Consider the following 20,423-nt stretch of genomic DNA (forward strand, 5'->3'; position numbering starts at 1 on the left):
GTGAAAGGATACAATGTCTAACTCCTTTTTGTTTTCACTACAGAACTCTCATTATTATACAGCTGCATTTTCTAGTTTGGTGTAAATCATTTTTATAATTTTAAGTACATGATTTTCTATGTGTAATATATCTAATATATTGAACATTTTATTATGTTTTACCCGGTCAAAAGCCTTCTGAAAGTCTATGAAGCATATGTAAATGTTCCTATTTCTTTCAAGTTATCTTTCTATTAGTATGTTTAGTTCCCGGATAGCATTAATGGTTCCCATTCCTTTTCTGAAGCCTTTCTGTTGTTCACTCAAATCACCGCTTATGGCTCTTTCAATTTGTTTGTTAACAGTGGTTAAAATAATTTTGGATGCATGGGATATTAGGCTCACAGTTCTGTAATCCTCGCAATTTTGTGCATTATGTTTCTTTGGAATTGGTATATGTAAAAACTTCAGGTAATTGTATTGTTTTATAGATGTCTTGAATGGATTCCACTAAATAGTTGTTATTATTGCCAGTCAAAACTTTCAACAGCTCAGCCGGAATATTATCACACTCAGCGGATTTATTATTAGGAAGATTCTTGATTGCATGTTCTTCAGGTAATTGTATTGTTATAGATGTCTTGAATGGATTCCACTAAATAGTTGTTATTATTGCCAGTCAAAGCTTTCAACAGTTCAGCCGGAATATTATCACACTCAGGGGATTTATTATCAGGAAGATTCTTGATTGCATGTTCTACCTCCTTTCTTGTGGGTAGAGTGGTGTCTAACATGTTACCATTATCATCATCATAGAGCTTCTTCATTTGCTACTCTTTTTTTCATGTTCTTCTTTCATCAATAAGGTTGATTACCTCTTGAGTTATCCATGGTTTTTTCTTTCTTTCTTTCTTGTTTATTGATGTGCTTTTAGCAGATGTTATGATAGCTGCTTGTAGTCTATTCCACTGAGAGGGTTCATTTTCGTTTTGCAACTGTGCAGACGTTCTGCACAGTTCTGAAATATCTTCATTGAATTTTGATTTTATTATTGAATTTTGTACCATTTGCAGATCCCATTTTAGGGGTTGACTTCTTTTAAATTTTATTGTTTTCAGGCGAATATTCATCTTCATTAAGACCAGTCTATGATCAGATCCACAGTCATCACTTGTCATCACCTTTGAGTTCCGTATTCCATTGAAGTAACGTTTACTGACTATAGTATAGTCTGATTGATTTTTGTCTTCCATCCGGACTTTCCCATGTGTAACGTGCTGTTGGTTTTTTTTTTTAAATAATATAACCGTTTCAAAAATAATATCACCAACATTGAAACATACCCAGGTGGTGATATAGGTTCTGGCCATAACTCGAACCTGTTGTGTCTACTTTAAAAATTAAAACTGAAAGAGTGACTTGACAGCTCTGAATATACCTGACAACATGATGGTGTTTAATCAGAAATTAGGTAAATATTAGATCATGTAAGATATAAAACAGAAGACGATATACTTTGCAACACAGAGGAAATTGAAAACAGATGGTCAAATTTTAGAAGTGCAATATGAAACAGCTAACGAGATTATTCCAAAAATTAAATACAATAAGAAAAAACCCTGGATGACAGAATCAATATTAGAACTTATGAATGAAAGACGAAAAAATAAAAGTACACAACGCTATAGAATACTCACTAAAATTATAAAAAATGAATGTAGGAAGGCTAAAGACAAGTGGCTAAATGAAAAATGCAAAGAAATAGAGGAATTGGACAACAAACACATAAAGAAATGCATGGCAATCCAAGCTCTAACAAATAACAAGAAAAATTTCAATCATAATCTTTGTATAAAAGATCAAAATGGAAAAATGCTACTAGAGACACAAGATATCATAAAAAGATGGAAAGAATATAGAAAAAAAACTGTTTGACTCTGATTGCACAGATGCACCAGATATACAAAATATGGATGGTGAACTAATTACATATGAAGAAATAGAATACGCTCTAAGTCAAATGAAAACAGGTAAAACTCCAGGCACTGATCAGATCCCTATTGAATTGTTAAAGAAATTAAATGAAAACACAACTAATGACCTAAAGGTTATTTTTAATAACATCTATGATACAGGATACATCCCTGATGATCTAAGGAAATCCATCTTTGTCACTATTCCCAAAATTTCTTCAGATGTAGACTAATAAGTTTAATAAGCCATGTTACAAAATTACTACTGAGAATAATCCTAGAAAGAATAAAAAGCACTTTGTCAATAGAAATAGCAGATACTGAATCAGGTTTTCAAAAAGACAAAGTAGAAGAGAAGGAATTTTCAATTTGAAAACATTATATGAAAGAAGCATTGATTACCAGAAAAGCATATATCTTTGTTTTATTGATTACACCAAAGCATTTGATTCAAAAGATCACAAGAAATTAATACATATCCTACAGAATAATGGGTTAAAAGGAAAAGATCTACGTATAATTACAAATATATACTGGAATCAAATGGCCTCAATAAGATATGAAATCCATATTCTGACAACTTTGAAATCAAAAAAGGAGTAAGACAAGGATGTGTCTTATCACTCTTACTGTATAATATATATAGTAAGGTAAGTTTTTAAAGATATTTCAGAATTGAAGGGTATAAAAGTCGGGGGTAGGGATGACACATTCCTCATAGCTGAATCTGAAGATGATCTTCAAAACTTAGTCACAAAAATTTACAACAGAAGATTAGACATGGGATTAATTATTAACCTAAAAAAAACAAAAGTGCATAATTATATCAAAAGAACCAATAAATAAGAAACTAAACATAGCTGTTAACAAAAGAAAATTGAACAGGTTCAGTCTTTTATATATATGGGACAAATGTTTACAGACAGAGGAAATTCCCTTAAAGAAATAAAAAGAAGAATAGAGATAGCAAGAAAAGCCTTTATTGATATGAAAACTTCTAACATCCAAAGACATTAACATAGACACAAGAAAAATATTAATAAAATGCTATATCTGATCAAGCCTTCTCTACAACGGTGACACTTGGACTCTAAATAAAGAAGCAGAGAAAAAATTAGAAGCTTTCGAAATGTGGACTGTCAGAAGAATGTTGAAAATATCATGGACAGATAAACTGAAAAACGAAGATGTTTTAAAGAAAGAAAAAATGAAAAGAATATTCATGAAAATAATTAAAGAATGAAAACTTAAATATTTTGGACATATAAATAGATAAAAAGGCATTCCAAAATTAATTCTAGAAGGGAAACTGGATGGAAAAGGACTGGTTTTGCCATATTAGCCCTCTGTAACTGTAGGCAATGCATATTAGCCCTCTGTAACTTTTAGAGGCTGATGAGCAGTCAATCTGTACCTTTAGCCAATCAGAGAAAGCGGCCCAAACTGTCAATGATTCTTAAACAACATCCAGTGAAAAGAGTGTGACAGATAACTGTTGTCCCTAACTGTAATGCAATATATCATTGTCTGAAATAGTGTGGAGTTTACAGTTCGATTTTCTTGAACTGTGGCATTACAAACCCAATTTCTGCAATTAAAGAAAAAACCTACTTGCTCCTTCCAGAGAATGAGTAACTCGGAAATCGGTCGAAGAAATACTTAGAAAGAGTTCCTTTAGTTAGCAACTAGAATAGAACTTATAGCGCTCTTTTTTTCGGGCAGCCTAGTACCGTAGATGCAAAGGTTCATAACTGTTATACATAAAAAAATTCAGATATATCCCCACACGCAATGTAACAAAAATAGGGGTAATTGTACATCAGGGTTGCTTTGCATTTATTATAAATCTAACAACAGTGGATCTGAGATATACGCATTATGCCACAGAACGTGACAATAACTAGCTTTGTTCGATCGCATGCATTGTTTAATCCAACAGTCTTTTATCCCCGTTATGTGTACTAGACGAATTTCGTGAAAATTTGCCATGTGTAATTATTCATTTTAGTTTTTTTTTTTTTTTTTTTTTTCACAAGAATTAATACAAGTCGTAACTCCTGACAATGTAAGTTCGACGACTCGCGATATCTGTTTGGTTTTATTATTGCTAGTAAAATTAGTTCTCGGTAATAAACATATGGTCTTTGTACCGAAAATCATATTGAACACAAATCAATGTGATGTACTTGGTTGCTTACTATGTTGGTTCTTACATTTGATTCTACATTCGACGCTTTTACATAAAGCAGTGTAGTATTCAACAAATAAAAAATATTTATTATGAGAAATTTCCATTCTCAGGCTTGACATAACAAAAGTTTAACATAAAACACTGTTGAATTGCAAATGTTTTTTTTTATTATTATTGTTTTTGAGACATCCGCCCACACTTACTGATTTTGCGAAAAGAGCGAGCGCGATTTTTCGCCCAGTATCATGGAATTTAAACTTCCTGTACTGTCACGATGTGTATTATTTATATCACTCTATATCACCGTGCCTTAATCGCCGTGGTTGATATTTATCTTCTGAGCAGTTGCCCTTCCGTAGAAACCGATACTGTACTGCTCTTAACACAGTTTTCTTCTACTAAGCTGAATCCTTGTTGACTCTGAACCCCTGATTAATCGTTTCCACAACGGACTAGTTATATTTCCGTCTGAGACTTTCTATTTGTTTCTTGACTGAGATAATACTCTAATATTTCCATTGAATCATAATGCCGATTTTTATTGATAAATTCTTTTACTAACATCATATCTGTTCATGATAGGTCATATCCTTTTACGAATGGATAGACTACTGATATAGCATTCTATGATAACACTTCTTTTGAAGTCCATAAGTTCTCCGTCAACCGTTGATACCATACATCTGTACACTGTCAGTGACAACAGAGACTATATTTGTTTGCCTTATAGCGGCATAGGCCAATAGGATTAAATATATATTAAATAGGATTATACATATCGGTAAGTTTCATTCTGAAACGGGAGGATATCATACTAGTTATTTAAGCAAAGTTATACGAACGTTAGAGGTATGAATGTTTCATATGACTGTTGAAAGTAAGAAATGATCGGAACTTTGTGGAGATATAATAGGTCTAACGATTTCAGATTAAGAACATGATATTCAGGACTAAATTTGAATAGGGTACTCTATAAGCTGAACAGAATACAAAAGCAAAGAAGTGGAATATGTTATTACTGATTAGAAAAAAAAGTTTCCATATGGAAGTTTCCGCTTAATGATATCATTCTGATCCCGTTTGTTGTGTTATTAAAAAGATGGGGTTTGTTGCAGAGCTAAGAGTTTTTCCGTATGCCAACCAAATATAGATGTCTAATAATAGAAAACTTCGATTATCTTGTATTGATTGGGCATTATGAGACGGATATAGCAGAACGTTTTTTTTCATTCTCGATTAAATGACTGTTTTATTTTTTTAAATATTTATTTCTTCCTTCCCCAGTCAACATTAAGATAATTCTCAAATGTAAGGAATATGGTGTATCTGGTACCCGTTAAGAATCCAGTCGACTCTAGCTGACTTGCGAGTTACGAAAACACTCACAGGTAGTACGCTACTTTGGAACGTGTATTATGAAACTACAGGAATAAAAAGAAAATTCAGGAGATTTAAATTTTTAATCAGAGGGAAACACGAGTCTAAGAACATTTAAGGCGAATTACATAAAGATTGAATTAACTGGCTCATTTAAATTTAAATGATAAACAGATGATGCTCAAGGAAACTGCACTTTCAGTTGTCAGTATCTTTACAGCTAAATATTAGCTCTGTAGAATCCCAAATAAATGGATTAGAGGGGGGAAAAAATTAATGGGTGCCAAATGCAAGCGACGAAATAAATGAAAACTTATATGTATTCTTAATAATCAAAGGAAGGGTATAAATCACAGTGGATCTTTAGAGGACAGAGCATTAATATTTTTATAAAACAATAATAATAATAATAATAATAAGTATTATTATTAGATACAAATGGTATCTATTTGAATAAATAGAACAAATGGTTTTTAAGGAAGCTGTTTTATATAACATAGGTAGCAAATTTAATAAATGAGACTGATTCCAAAATTTTTCTTCTATGACATTTAATAAGTCTCTAAGGACAGACTGATATATCCTATCCTGTTCTACTAAACAAGAAAAGAGATAGTGAACCGTTTTAAAATTGAAGGCGTCTTGATTAGATTTAAATAGTGGGTCTACTATTCTTAATTTTTGAGAATATTGTATTCATTCTTCGAATTCCTATCTAAGAAAGGATATTGACATGCTGGGTAAAATACAGAGGAAAACAACCAGATTTATGTCTGAAATGAGTGACTATTCTTATGAAGAAAGATTTGATTCTGTAGGTTTCAAGCTGACCAGACACGATGTGACTGAAATTATAAAGCTATTAAAGGAATGCACTTACATTCTAAGGATTACATTTTCCCAAGAATCTCTTAACAGAGAACATCTTTAAAATGATAAAGATTCGATAAAGTTGCGTCTATAAGTTCGAATCAAGTTATACATCTTTCGGTTAAACAGTATCAAGTCACTAGAATAAACTTTACTTTCTTGCATTGGATTCAATACTAACACCAAAACATTCAGTACTGAAAAGACTCGATCAGAGAGAGTGCTTAAGGTATTACAATATCTCTACCCTTTAAGTCCTTAGAAGTATCAAGCTTTTTATTATTACTTTTCATAGCTGAAAATCACTTTGTCCGCTTTAGTGACTTTGCGCTTCGCAACCATATGCCTGGGGAAGGAGTGTCCCAGGTTCGATTCCCGTCGAAGACGTGAGGAACTTGAGGATCTTTCTCAGACATAGCCAAGTTAGCCGGTCTTGGGCGCGGACAGTAGAGTTTTTTTCCGCCAGTTTATCTGGCGTTTTCCATCCAGCAAGCAGGCAAACGGGCCCCGTGAACATACGCTTCTATAGCCAAAAATATACCCCCCCTCCCCCCAGCGGCAGAATAGGCGACAGGTCGGTTGGGAGTGGTACTAACGAGAGGTCGCATCTAAGTAACATAGGAAGCGGGAATAACGCGTAGTGAAAGAAGATAGCTGAAAATCACTTTACACTTTAAAGCAACGGCACTTTTTAATTCGTATTTTAAATCCTGATTACATTCTCTTCCACGCTGATAGTTATATGTTATCGAGAGAAATCGCTTTTTTTTTTTTTTTTTAGACGTGCATAATTTTAATTATTGCCTATTGATTCATGAAGGTTACTGCATGATGTGGTATGAATGGACCTCTTAAATAATACTGAACTTATTTTCAGCATCAAACCTGATTTAAATTTGTTGTATTAATTCTCTACTCTAATTTTGATCTTTGACTATAATGTTTAGATAAAAAACATAATAATGGTTAGGTTGTAGCAAGGTAATAGAACCACTTACTCGATTGTTGTGCAGATAATTAGTTATCTTTCCTTTTCAAAAAAATCATTTACTTATTACACTTCTCAGTTTTCAATCAGTGATCCCCCCCCCTTTCCAGAAAAATAAATGAAATATCAGGAGATCGTGTTTTGTTGGGCGAAAACAAAATGGAAATCTAAGATAGCCCTAGATAGAAAGGGCTATCTTAGATTTTAGACGTTGCATGACTCAGTATGCAACGTCTAAAAAAGTTCGTACATTATTACATTGCTTCTTGCGTCTTTCTTTATATAAAAAAAATCTCCGTCAATAGCGAAACTATTTTTCGTTTTTTTTTTCCACACAAAGTTAATATCATAAAGACGAATGCACACTGTGACTACAGGTATTGCAACATAAACTTGTCTCTTCACAACGCCATTTTAACATGCTCAAAACTGATTTAGAAAGGTTTATGCATATTACAATACAATGAAATAATTCTTGTACATTATCCAACAATATAACAATGAAGATTAGGTAAATGCTGTACATGATGCTTACAGTTATCTCCATTTTGGGTGCAATGCATGAATATAGTACTGAAATATTATAAATCTTGTACGTTAATTATGAGTTATTAGTTAATAGAAATTGGCGGATATTATAAATCTCTTCTAATATCATATATAAACTTAAAGAAAGTTTCGAAACTAGAACAGGCAGCTTATAAGAATACAATCATCAGCATCGGAGTTGTGGCACAGGCCACAACTCCGATAAAACACGGTTCGAAACAGCTGTCAGGCCAGCGAAACCTAAAAGCACTAATAAATTGCGACTATACTGGCTACTATGCAGGGCTGGCTTCTTTTAAAGTGCAAGTCAAGGCAACTCCGATGCCGAGGACTGATTCTCTTAAGCTCTCTGGTGAATTTTTTGAAACTCTCCAAGTTTCTATACATTCGGAAAGAAGTAAAGGACGGTTTATGATTCCTCACTTTCTATTAAATGATATTTGCCGAAATGAAGCCTTTTAGACTCTTTCGAGAATTAGTTATTATAATTATTAACGCATAGTGTACATAGAACGTGCATAAAAATACGACTAAAATGACAAATCGTGATATGCAGACACAAGGTAACGTATTTCTAAAAGCACTGGTGTACGGCATGTGAACGATAATAGCAACTGTGAACAGAAAACTTTTAAGAACTAATCACAAATGAGTGTAGAATATTGATAACGACAATTATCGAATCAAGGTGTTAATTTACTTTAGCAAGTGAAGTATTCGTATATTTAGTACGAGTTATATTTTCTTTCTAGTTCAACTCTCACACCAACAAGTTAAAATCTTATTCCAAATAAATTTATTCAACTGGCACCACACCGTACCAGCCTTGCTTGCTCTGTTATGTATTTCCAAATTTAATTTGCCATTTTCACTAAAAAATTCTCTGTCTAAATAGTGTAAACATTTCACTTGTTCTATAGGTTATCCATTGAAAATGAAGTTGATATATTCTAAACTTCTTTCTTAGTTTTTTTGTTTTTTGATGCTTATTTTCATACCAAATTTGTCACAGCATTATTTAATTTAGTTAAAGACTTCTTAAGAATTGTAGTGAATTTATATAGGTGTATAACATAATCTGATGAAATTAAGCAGCTGACTTGAGTTGTTTTGATTTTCTCTTGAAATGTTACTTCGCATGTTGAGGGGCATGAAGAGCGACGTATTGTGATATTTAATGACTCTAGAATCTAGTGCATGGAGCCTCTCCATTTACATTACGGAAATAAAATAGAGCTAAAATGAATATTTCGATTGTTATATCAGGTTTAATGCTATATTCATTCATAATGAAATTCATATTGATTACTAGTAATGGAGATGTAGTGCAACCATAGATGCAAGACCAATCGACACTTCTTTGCATGGTAGAAGAAGGCGAATCCATTCTGATAATAGGATAATCAATGCGTTTCGTGGGATGAGTGTTTATTATTATTATGAAAATTCTAGTTTTTAAAGTGGTAACCATTTTACTTCTACAACAGTTGGAAAATATTACGTATAAAGCACTTGATTTCGCGTGTTGGTAACGAATTCATAAATATCCTTATTCCTTTCTCCCCTTGAATTGACAAGGGGAATGAATTGACTCCTTGGCACATTGCCAGCCGAGGATCCAAACCTTCTTCAGAGAATCGGGTCAAAAGTTGTTCTTTAATTCTAATCGCTGCCTCACAACTTAAGAACAACTTTTCCTTTTGATAGTTTTTACAGGTCTACAAAACTTAAATACAGATTATTATTATTATTATTATTATTATTATTATTATTATGTGACACCTCAGGAAGTCCAAAGACTCATTGAGGGAGGGCACTACTACTCTACAACTCTCCGTCTCCAGCAACTACCATCATCATTTACACCAACGCCATCTACCGCCCACCATTAGTATTTTTACAGACAATCACAAACATCTATGTCCACGATGGGATTCGAACCCGCAGCCTTTTGACTGGAGAGTGGATAAGCTAACTACTCGGCCAATCCTTGTTATATTGTCATAATTTCTCCACATCTCTTTTATATGAAAAATCTGGTCTTGGCAACCCCTAGTTGGCCTATACTCAAATTGTCCTTGCATAAGTTTCCCTTCCGCAATTTTTCATTGCCTTTCTCTATTTTTAGCATGAATCCTTACTACCCTGAAGCACTCAGTGAATCGGGAGAATTCCTCTGTAATTCTTACATCCTGCTGTATTTTCATTTTTATAGATGAATACTATGATAGCTCTGCTTTAGTCATCAGGAATTCGATCTTCTGACTTTCAGAATTAGTGTGGTCATTGCAGATCTTTTACTTCCATTTTTGAACATTTCTGTTCGAATATCATCTACTTCATCTGCCTTTTCACACTTATAATGACTCGTTCTACTTCAAGAACTTATATGTATTTAAGTATTACTCCAGACCCACAGAATAATCTTTGTTTTTCGGTTAATCGCATCTAATGCCTTTTATGTTTGTTTTTCTATAATTTCTTACCTTTTTCAGCAATCTCCAGAACGTTTTCCACCTTCATGATATTTATATTCTTATCAAACTTTTTTTTTTTTTTTTTAGTATTTAATTTTACTTGTAAAATTAAATACTAAAGGGAACATGTTAACTTTATTACTAGGAAATTTTGATATGGTTTCTTTTCAGTGATTGCTTCTTTAACTTCTTGAAATCACCATGACTTTCGTATTCTTTTATCTTTATCTTTACAAAAAACTTCACTACGTGTTTCTCTGGTTGAATCAATTAATGCTTTCTTCAGAGTTTATTACTGTGGCTTCAGGTTATGGTTCTTTTTTCAAAATCTTTGCTTTTCTTTTTCTCTCTTGTCTAATGCTGCTCGAGTTTGAGTTTTTTTTTTTTTAAGTTGCATATATAATTTACTTTTGAATATGATAATCATTTTTATCATGCTCAAAACTAAATAGTGAATGTTCCTATTTTAAATCTCTGTACAATCCTCCATTCTGAACCAGCGTGAAGCTCTCCACAATGACATAGCCAATAAAAATTTTCTGATTTCTGGAGTGTTCCTTCCATGTGAATTTATGCTCGTTTTTATGTTGAAACGCTATGTTAGTAATTCATATTCTGAATTAGTTCACGTCCTGAACATAAATCCAACAGATACTGACCATTGTTATTAACTTTGCCTTTCTCTCCAAATTTTCATAGAATACATTTCTTTGTGTGTCATATTCATTTCCTACTCTGATATATATATATAACATTATGTAATTATTATTTAGTATATCCGACCTTTTCAATTCTCTTCGTCGCGATGGCATGAATTAATTGTAGATGATAATTCTCTAATTCTTCTGGTAGTTACAGTTCTTTTCCATTGATACTTTTTTGCGGATGATAACCTATCTTAGCTCTTGGTTCCTGACGAAAATAGTGTAATCTTGTTTAATTAACCGAGCTTTGCCCAGGTGAATGTAATTTCATTATTGTATCATATTTGTTTGTAGTTTAAGCTAATACACCATGCAATTTTGTTCGGATATTTCTTAATTATTGCTTGTTCATTTTTTTTTTTATTATTCACTGTCCAGGTAGATATCTAATAACAGGGTGGACCACTGAGAATTGGACATAAGCCGCGCTGATTATACGGATTGCTTAGAGGTTATGTGGAAGTCTCCTCCAAGTTAATTAGCTTAGTTCCTTGAGAGATCCCTAATATAATATGGAGCCAATCGAAATGCAATGAAAGGTTAGTTTTTAAAATAGAAAACGATGACCCCACAAGCAGTGACAGCAAGAAATGGCTTCATTTTTATTCGAAATGATGTGTTTGTTCGTTATTTCTGACTTCTTTTTATTTCAAACAATGTTTCAGAAAATTCCTCACTTCAGATCATTTTCGAAAAATATAAACAAAATAGGTTATTATTATTTATTCACAAAATAATTTTTTAGGTCAATTAGTCCGTATATTTTTCTTCATACTTTAATATGTGATGTAAAATAAATCCCTTTCTGGGCTTGTTATTTATATTAATTAATTAATTTTTGATGCTGTTGCTGTTGTAGCATTCTACAACACACTTCAGCTTACTCCAGTTTGTTTTTCTTTTATCTGGACAACATCAGCAAAATCCTTACAATCAGTGTTAAAATATCGATTGAAAAGCTCGTCAAAATATTCTCATTTTATTTTATTTTTATATTCACAGTTTAGATAACGATAACTGATTTAGAGATACTGCTGGATAAATTCTGATACATTATTGTTATTTAATAAGAAATATACGAATTATTATCATAGATAATAATATTGTCGATTTGTTGTACTGCATGTTATAAATAAGCCACGCCATCAGACAGTTATATTTTATGTTTTTGCTTTTATAGTAAGTAGGATATATTTAAAAAACAATAACTAAAATAAAATAAAGAAATTATAATGCCTGATATTATCCAAGGGGAGATGGTGAAGCCATTTAACCCTATTTGAAGACTAGTAAGCAGCCAGTCTCCACCCTCAGCTGTCATGGACAGCTTGCCCAAGGCTGTTAGTAATTTGTGCAGGCAACTGCAGATAGTTGCCACCAACTCGTAGTTCCTAACCCTAACTGAAACTTGAAACTTGTGTGCCTATTTCATTCCGTGAAATAGGCAGACCGACCAGAAGAAATCTTGCAATTAACAGACTTAAAATTGCAACACTAAAAGAATCAACAGTATTATTGCTTTGGACTGTTGCACAGTTGCTGTTTTCTGTATTCCAGGGGTTCTGATATGCATACCAAATTTCATAAAAGTAATTACAGAATGTGAGCATTTTAGTATTAGCAGTTTTTTTTTACAAATAGAGATATTGTTTCAAGTGTTGGAATGTTTATTTAAAATCATTAGGTTGCTGAAGCTACAAAAATTATTTAAATTAAATCTATGCTTATTTATCTTTGCAATAAGCCAAAAAAAAATGACTTGGTGAAGATACAAACCGACACTGAACCAGATGTTTAATTATTCATTGTGTGGTTACTGCTTGTTTTTTTACTGTATCTTGTATTCAAAAAAGAGGGCACACCTATCCCTAAGTAGTTTTTTACATGTTTTAACCAGGCAGATAACTCAGCAAAGGGAATGCCATGAACGGGTGAACGCTATTTTATGGTTTAATTACATTTTTGAAGTTTAGAAAATCAGTAATCACTAGTCTTGGTTTCTGATTAAAGTATTCAAATTAGGATAACTTTTACATAATAATCTGCATAGAATAAACTTTTTTGTAGCCATAATTAATATAAAAATAAATATACATTTCCATGTATATTCATTTGTATGTATATTCACATAGTTACATGGAAATGTTTTCAGAAAAGAAATGTCAGTTCATTATGTATTAACCTACTACTCAGAAATATCGACATTTTTATTGGAAAAAAGCACGCTTCTTTTTTTACTTATCAAAATACACAAATAAATGAACACACTCAAAAATGAACGAAGTCTAAATAACTAAGTTAAGTTGAAATTTTAGAAAAACATAAATTCAACACAGACGCTAGTTTTTTTTTTTTGTTGTTGTTTGTTTGTTGCTACATAGATTGAAAAAGTTTTCACTCTCTTTTCCAAGTGCATTAGAAAAGAAAGATAAGATTTGATAATATTGGATTGTTGAGAGATAACATTATCTGGAAGAAAAATGGTTGCTAGGAAATTTCGCAATGATGCAATTTTTTTTTCATATAGTATGAAAGCTATAAGGCATAAAGGAAGCTATAAAGGTAACAGCATATGCTCATACCAATAATCCTTGTTAAGAAAAGAAACAGTTTATATTAATAATTTGGAATAATGCTTACCCTCCACGTTGGAGAAGTTTTGCTTATTGAAACATGTACACAAACTACGTCAGTGTTAAAAGTTGATCCAAAGAGGAATAGAGAGAAAGTGCCAATAAAGCAGGGTTGAAGAGGTAAATTACAGTTTACACAGATATCTTCGCAAGCGAAGTGACGTATTTTTAAGTTTGTGAAGTGACATAATTTATTCTCTGAGCTCAATTTCAGAAATCTCCGATCAGCTGAGTTCAGACGAGACAGTGTAGGTACCATACCGTCCGTCTACTGTATTTACTCGAATATAACTGTCCTTCGCGTATATCTCTCACCCCTGATTTTACAACACTTTACGAAAAAAGAAATTAAAAAGTTTCGCATATACCTCGCACACCAAAAAAAGTTTTAAACTTTAAGAAATAGAGTTTAAAATAAATAGAGAATAGACAGTGAATGTTGTTATGACAATTGTAGATATTTTAGAATTCGGCGATTGCAACTTTAACAATAATCGGCTTGCCTTTGTCGTTGAGTCGCGCGATCTTTTGTTAATACCGCACTAATCATATGCATGTCTTCATATCTGAGCTATCGGCTTACTATTGCTGTCCGTTTCGTGCTCAGCTTTCACTTATCGTTAGTCGCTAATTTGAATCTTTAGTGACAATTAGCAAGTCGCTAAAGATTCAAATATATCGCGTGATGAAAGTGAGGGGCCGATCGCGTCAATAACGTTGATAATTAAAATTTAAATGTATCCATTTTATCAATAATGTGCGCAATTATAAATTATAATGAATACTAAGGATTTAATTATGAACGTCAATTTAGTTTTTTGCTGAAAAACTTTAGTTTCCGAAACTCCCCGCATATATCTCGCGCTGCGATTTTTTAGCTTTCATTTTGGAGTAAAAAAGTGCGAGTTATATTCGAGTAAATACAGTATTAGTCAGTCTGTAATATATTTCGTTTTCTTTTCCTTTCACTTATTCTGTTTATTTATCTTTTTATTTTATTTATCTACGTTCTTACTTAATTTTTTTCTTGTCCTCCCCTTTTTTTTCTGCGGTTAGTTAGACTTCGTGTAACAAGTCTATCTAACGTAACAGTCCCTGAGCAATCGCACAATATAAATTAAGAAATTTATTTGATCTTAACGACTGCGCCACTTAATTGACCTTAATGTTTGAACGTCAGGGTGAGAAGATAACAAAAATAATTTAATACTTCTATACAATCTTTACATGCAAGTCGTGGCTCGTTACTTTATTCTATTCCCGCAGGTTCGATATTATTTTCGGGATAGTGCATTGGCTTAGAAATGAGAACCAGGTAATTACAAAACAAAAACATGTTTATTATCAAACTAAAGGATATGATACAAAGCACATAAAAATAATTAAAAGATTCACTTAATCTAAAGCACTATAGCACACAAAACAATCTTTGCATCTAAGCAACATAAACTATAGTGCGTGAACTATCTGAAAATCACTTAATCAAATAACATAATCAAAAGCACTTTAACACGTAATATTACTTGCTATCTGAGCAACAGAAACTGTAGTGCTTTCACTATCAGAAAAACCTATTGTGCCTTGATATTTATATATTTATATAAAGGTGTCTTCTACGACACAACTTGGCTTACAAGCATGCATAAATATTCCAGGAGGGATCACATTACTTTCTTCCAACACATTCAATACTTAATTGATACTAATTCAGACATTATCACAAGCAACTTATGAATTAGACATACTTAACAATACAAGTTCTTCCATTATTCAGAATTCAATATAATTGCCAGTTAACAAGTAATCTCTCTCAATCCTTTACAATTCTGAGTTACAATCATATAACATACTACAAACAAAATAATGGCTTACTTGCTAACAAACTCGAGAGGAAACTTTGATTTATTCTGTGTCACACATAGAGACTTCCGTCCGGTCAATCCTCGAGAGTTTTCCTTCGTCAGACGCACTGGGGTTCTGCCGTAGCTACCGGGAGCCTAGAGCGATTTTGCGGCGGAAAAACATCTGGCGTCGGCGGCGGGAAGAACGCTCATTCCTGGATTTAGGGAAGGAACCTCGTAGAACCGTAAGTGAAGAGCCAAGCAGGAGACCAAGGACCCAAAAGCCCAGAACCGGAAGACATTACTATAAGGGTGAAGCAAAATGCTTTTATAAACCCTGCTATCTGATAAGGTTACTGTGTGGGGAAAAGTTTGAGCTAAGTGCTCTGCCCGAGTGGGTGCGAGTTAAAGATCTTCATTAGGAAGTAGGATGGCCTAGGTCTCCTATATTTGGAGAAATCTGTTTCGTCATAATTTGCTGCTTGTTGTACTAGTTCATTTGAATGTTAAGACGATGCTGAGAAGAACTTTACTGCTGAAGATTGCAGGAAAGGGTAGATGTAGCGAATGTTTATATCCTGGTGGAGTTGGACATTTCTGATGTACGTTTAAGATCATGCGGAGGCATTTGTTTTGCACTCTGTAGTTTGAGGTTATTTGTACTCGAGGTGTGGCTCCTCAACTGATAAAGAAGTAGTTTGATTTTGGTATCCAGCTTGCTATTTCTGTTGATAAGAGGGTAAAGCTGTGCAATAATTTTTGATGCCTTTGCGCATGAGGTTTTGTGTGTGTGGACTGAAGGTTAGTTTTCTGTCCAGCAGTACACCGAGATATTTGGCTTCTGCTGTCCAGGGAATCTTGGTATTAAATAGGAAGATATCGCCTTTGGGAGATGTTGCATTTTTCGTGAAAAGCATGGCAATACTCTTTTAAGGATTTACTTGCAGTCTCCAATTTTCGAACCAGTGCTCTAGTTTCAGCAGGTTTTCTTGCAGTTTCTTGGTTACGAGATGCCGTTTAACAGATCTGGCTAGTATAGCTGTGTCGTCAGCATAGAGGGCAATGATAGGCGTTGGATTGTGCAGAATGTACACCATGCAAATCGAGAAAAGTATCGGTGCAAGTAGGGACCCCTGAGGCACTCCTGCCAAGATTCATCGCTGGGTAGATAATATACCATTTAGTTTGACTTACATTCATCTGCCACTAAGAAATGATTTTATAAGGTGAACTAGATCCAGTGGAATGCCGGCTAAAATAAACTTGTATAGTAGTCCAAAGTTCCATAGTTTGTCAAATGCCTTTTCTAAGTCAAGGAAGACTGTTCCTGTGTATTGGTGCCAATTGTAACTTGTGGTAATGAACTCAATTAGTCTCTAAATTTGTTGAATGGTGGTGTGAAACTGGCAAAAACCAAACTGTTCTGTAGGAAGGATGTTTAACTTTTTACTGAAAGTTGAATTCTGGAAAGGATAGCTTTTTCTGCTATTTTGCCCAAATTAGATATCAGACTTATAGGACGATAACTTTGAGACTGCTTGCTGGAGATTCTTGCCAGGCTTATAAATTGGAACCATGTCTGCCAATTTCCATGTAGAGGGAAAGTACTTGAACCTAAGCATAGCATTTATTATTGTTGTAATATGTACAATGGCCTTTTGGGGTAGCAGTTTGATAACTTTGTTGGATGTGCCGTCAGACCCTGGAGCTTTTTATTCTTTAGGCTCTTTATAATCTCATAAATTTCAGCTGGAGAAGTAGGTGTGAGTTGGCTGGTGCAGGTATCAGACCGTTTTAACACGTGTCTGACGTGGCAATGGACTTTGTAAATATGATTGAAATTTAGATTATCGTGTGAAGGGCTGAACTGTTTTTCTAAATTTTTAACTGTAGTTTCGGCTTTTTCTGCATCTGTGTAAACAATGTCCAGATCAGATTTAAGAGAGGGAAGATATTTATTTTTGTTTTTGATATTTCTCAGCAGCTTCCAGATGGTTTGATCACTGGGTGATATGGAGACTAATTTATCTTCCCATATTTTGTTTCTGTGGGTTTTAAGTCCATCTCTTTGCACTGTTCATCCTATTAAGAAACGTTTTGTCCTGGAGTGCCCTGGTGTTATAGTATCTTTTTATTGCTTTATTTTTTCATCTAATTAAGTTCATTATTTCATCTGGTAGTCGTTTTAGCTTAGTAGTATGGTAGGCACTTTAAACCAGATCAAGATCAAGATAATATAAGGAATCGTGGCGTGATTGGTTGTTCATTTGATGACATCATTGTGGGCATGACATCATGAGATTGCAATGTTTGAAATTTCCCTTGGGGGCATATTTGTCAGTGACGTGAGTTCTTGTGTGTTGGTTCACGTATGGAATTATGGGTGATGGTAGAGATACGGATTCGTGTTGTGATTGGTGGGACACTTTGAACCAGATCAAGATCAAGATAAGATAAGGGATCGTGACGTGAATGTTTGTTATCAGATGTAGATAAGTGACGTCATTTGTTAGTTGTAAATAAATGACGTTTTTTGAATGGAAAGGCAGATATATTAGTGGATAAGGAAAAGTGTCGTGATTGGTGGTACACTTCTGACCAGATCACGATAAGATAAGGAATCGTGATGTGAATGTTTGTTGTTATCAGATGAAGATAAGTGACATCATTTGTTATTTGTAAATAAATGAGTGAGTGATATTTAGAGATAAGAATCGTGACGTTATGTGTTTGGAAATTTCTGGGGAACATATGTCTCTCTGTGATATCACATGGTGTTTTGGTTTGGCTATGGAATTGTGGATGATGTGTTTGAGATAAGATATCTTGCAATTTTCCCAGGGCGACACACATCCGTCATTGTCATGTTTTGTTTGGTTGTCTGCAGATGGGTGTACTAATTTCCAGTACATTATGGGGTATTTCTTTCCTGTTAAAGGGTGGGAATTCTTAGAGAAAGTCATGATGGCAGGAGTGTTTTGAGCTTTTCTGAATAATTTAATTATATATTGGTGTCCCTTAAACACACACTTCTGGCTATTAATTTAATACCCGATTATTCCTTTTGGTTCCAAGAGGTGACAATTTCATGAAATATTTGAGGGATTGCATGAACAAATAAAACTTTTAATTCACTGAGTCAAAAAAAAGTCTCTGGTTACTTTGTGGCATGAAATTTGACAAGGAAAAAAAAACGCTATGGTCTTACCTAATTTGTATAACACATCAATGACACCCAATTTGTTCATTTAAATTTACACATTTTATTTGAATGAAATATTATTTACAAATTGTATTCACTGAATCTAGCATACAGAAAATAAATAAATTGAAAAATACATCAAAGGTTCTTTCCCATGCTTGTGGAATTGCCATCATGTGGTTTTTGACAATGTGACCTTCATCTGAAAGTTAATTTTTCATTTGGTGATCGTTGGGAATTTATTACTGTTGTAAAATTAAGAGTTGCATATTTATTTTTTTGAAACCAATAAATATACTTCTGAGAATTATTAAAAGCACAGAATCTTTCGTTATGTTTCCAAAAGCATTTAAAAGTACATGTTATGTTTTCACGTTTTGGACATCCAATTTCATTTAAATCAAGAGCAGGCCTCCCTATTAACCTCGTTAATGTTTTTGATTTTTCTCTGTTTGGCGAGTAATATTTGATATTTGCATGTTGATTCTATCATTCCATTTGTTAGTTTGTCCAGAGATAGTGAACCAATTTCCCACTTCAGCTGATGGTTATATTTTATTAACCAAGAATTCTGTTTTTTAACTCTTTCAGGTAATTCTTTCCAACTACAAGGTGATTTTGTCAATGCATATCTTACAATAATTCCATCAGAAATACAAATTTCTTTAGGAAATAAATTTGAACTCTTATTCAAAAGAAATTGGCAAGAAATTATCCCAATGATAACTGGAAATTCGTATTTTTCACCCACTGTCGATTTTTCATAATTGTTTCCCTTCATTCTTCTTAGATTACTTCATATGGCACCGCAAATAAATAGTTATTTATTATTATTATTATTATTTCACTGATTATTAGTTCTGATTGTATATTTTATATTAACTTTCTGTTACAAAATTCTAAACAATTAGGGCTTTTCACAAAGAAACTTTCAAAGAATTTGTGGCTCACCCATTATTTTTACATTACCAAACACAACACAAATACAGCAGCCGCAGTGGATGAACGATTACCTTCCAAAGTCACTCGACTCTATGGTATTTTCTTATAGTACTGTTTACACTTACCATGCCCTACCCTGACCGTTCCTTCAAAAATGAACCTTTTTTGCAGATGACTCAACGACATGTTTTCACATGCTGCTCGATATATTGTTGGCATGGTTTTATCTTAGATTGTGTGGGGAAAGGTAAAATTTGAATATGTGTTATCTGGAGAGTACAAACATTTTTTCTATACCAAACTTTAAGAGTTAATGTCACATTTAGGGTTAACTATCTGCTCTCTCTCTGTAAAACAACCAAATTCTAACAGTTCGGATTTTCGATTATGTGAACAAATTGTTTTCAGATAACTCAAACAATGTCAATAGGTAGCATTAGACAATTTCTAAAATAATCAATGCATGGATATCAGCTTTCAACACTTTTTTCCCCCATTCCTTGCATTAATTTCACAGTTGTGATTTTTTTTTAAAAAATTAAACAGAATTGCATTAAGATATAAAGTTGTGGATTTAAACATCAAGTTCTAATCAGAATAACTGAGTAAAAAATTAACTGTGGAAAAACACAACAAAACCACTCATCTTTGTTCATTTAAGTTTACAAATGCATATTTAATTTTTCTAAAATACTAT

At 33.2% G+C, this 20,423-nt stretch overlaps 1 protein-coding gene across 8 annotated transcripts in view; it reads left to right on the plus strand.

Annotated features, from left to right (window-relative positions):
* The window catches only part of LOC150109218 (uncharacterized), a 319,064-nt gene that overhangs the window by 97,480 nt on the left and 201,161 nt on the right, over nucleotides 1-20,423 (plus strand). For 6 of the 8 annotated variants that reach the window (XM_090412182.1, XM_090412210.1, XM_090412170.1 and 3 more), the window contains one exon: nucleotides 11,487-11,647. The exons of 1 other annotated variant lie outside the window; for it this stretch is intronic. The gene's annotated coding sequence lies outside the window, so the exon portion shown is untranslated. Of the gene's footprint in view, nucleotides 1-4,870; nucleotides 4,925-11,486; nucleotides 11,648-20,423 lie in introns of those variants that run through there. One more of the 8 variants, XM_090412218.1, reaches the window with a different exon arrangement.

This window comes from Typopeltis vanoorti, chromosome 2 (assembly GCF_054136105.1).
Source record: "Typopeltis vanoorti isolate ZY-2024b chromosome 2, IOZ_Tvanoo_1.0, whole genome shotgun sequence".
NCBI classification, from domain to species: Eukaryota; Metazoa; Arthropoda; class Arachnida; order Uropygi; family Thelyphonidae; genus Typopeltis; species Typopeltis vanoorti.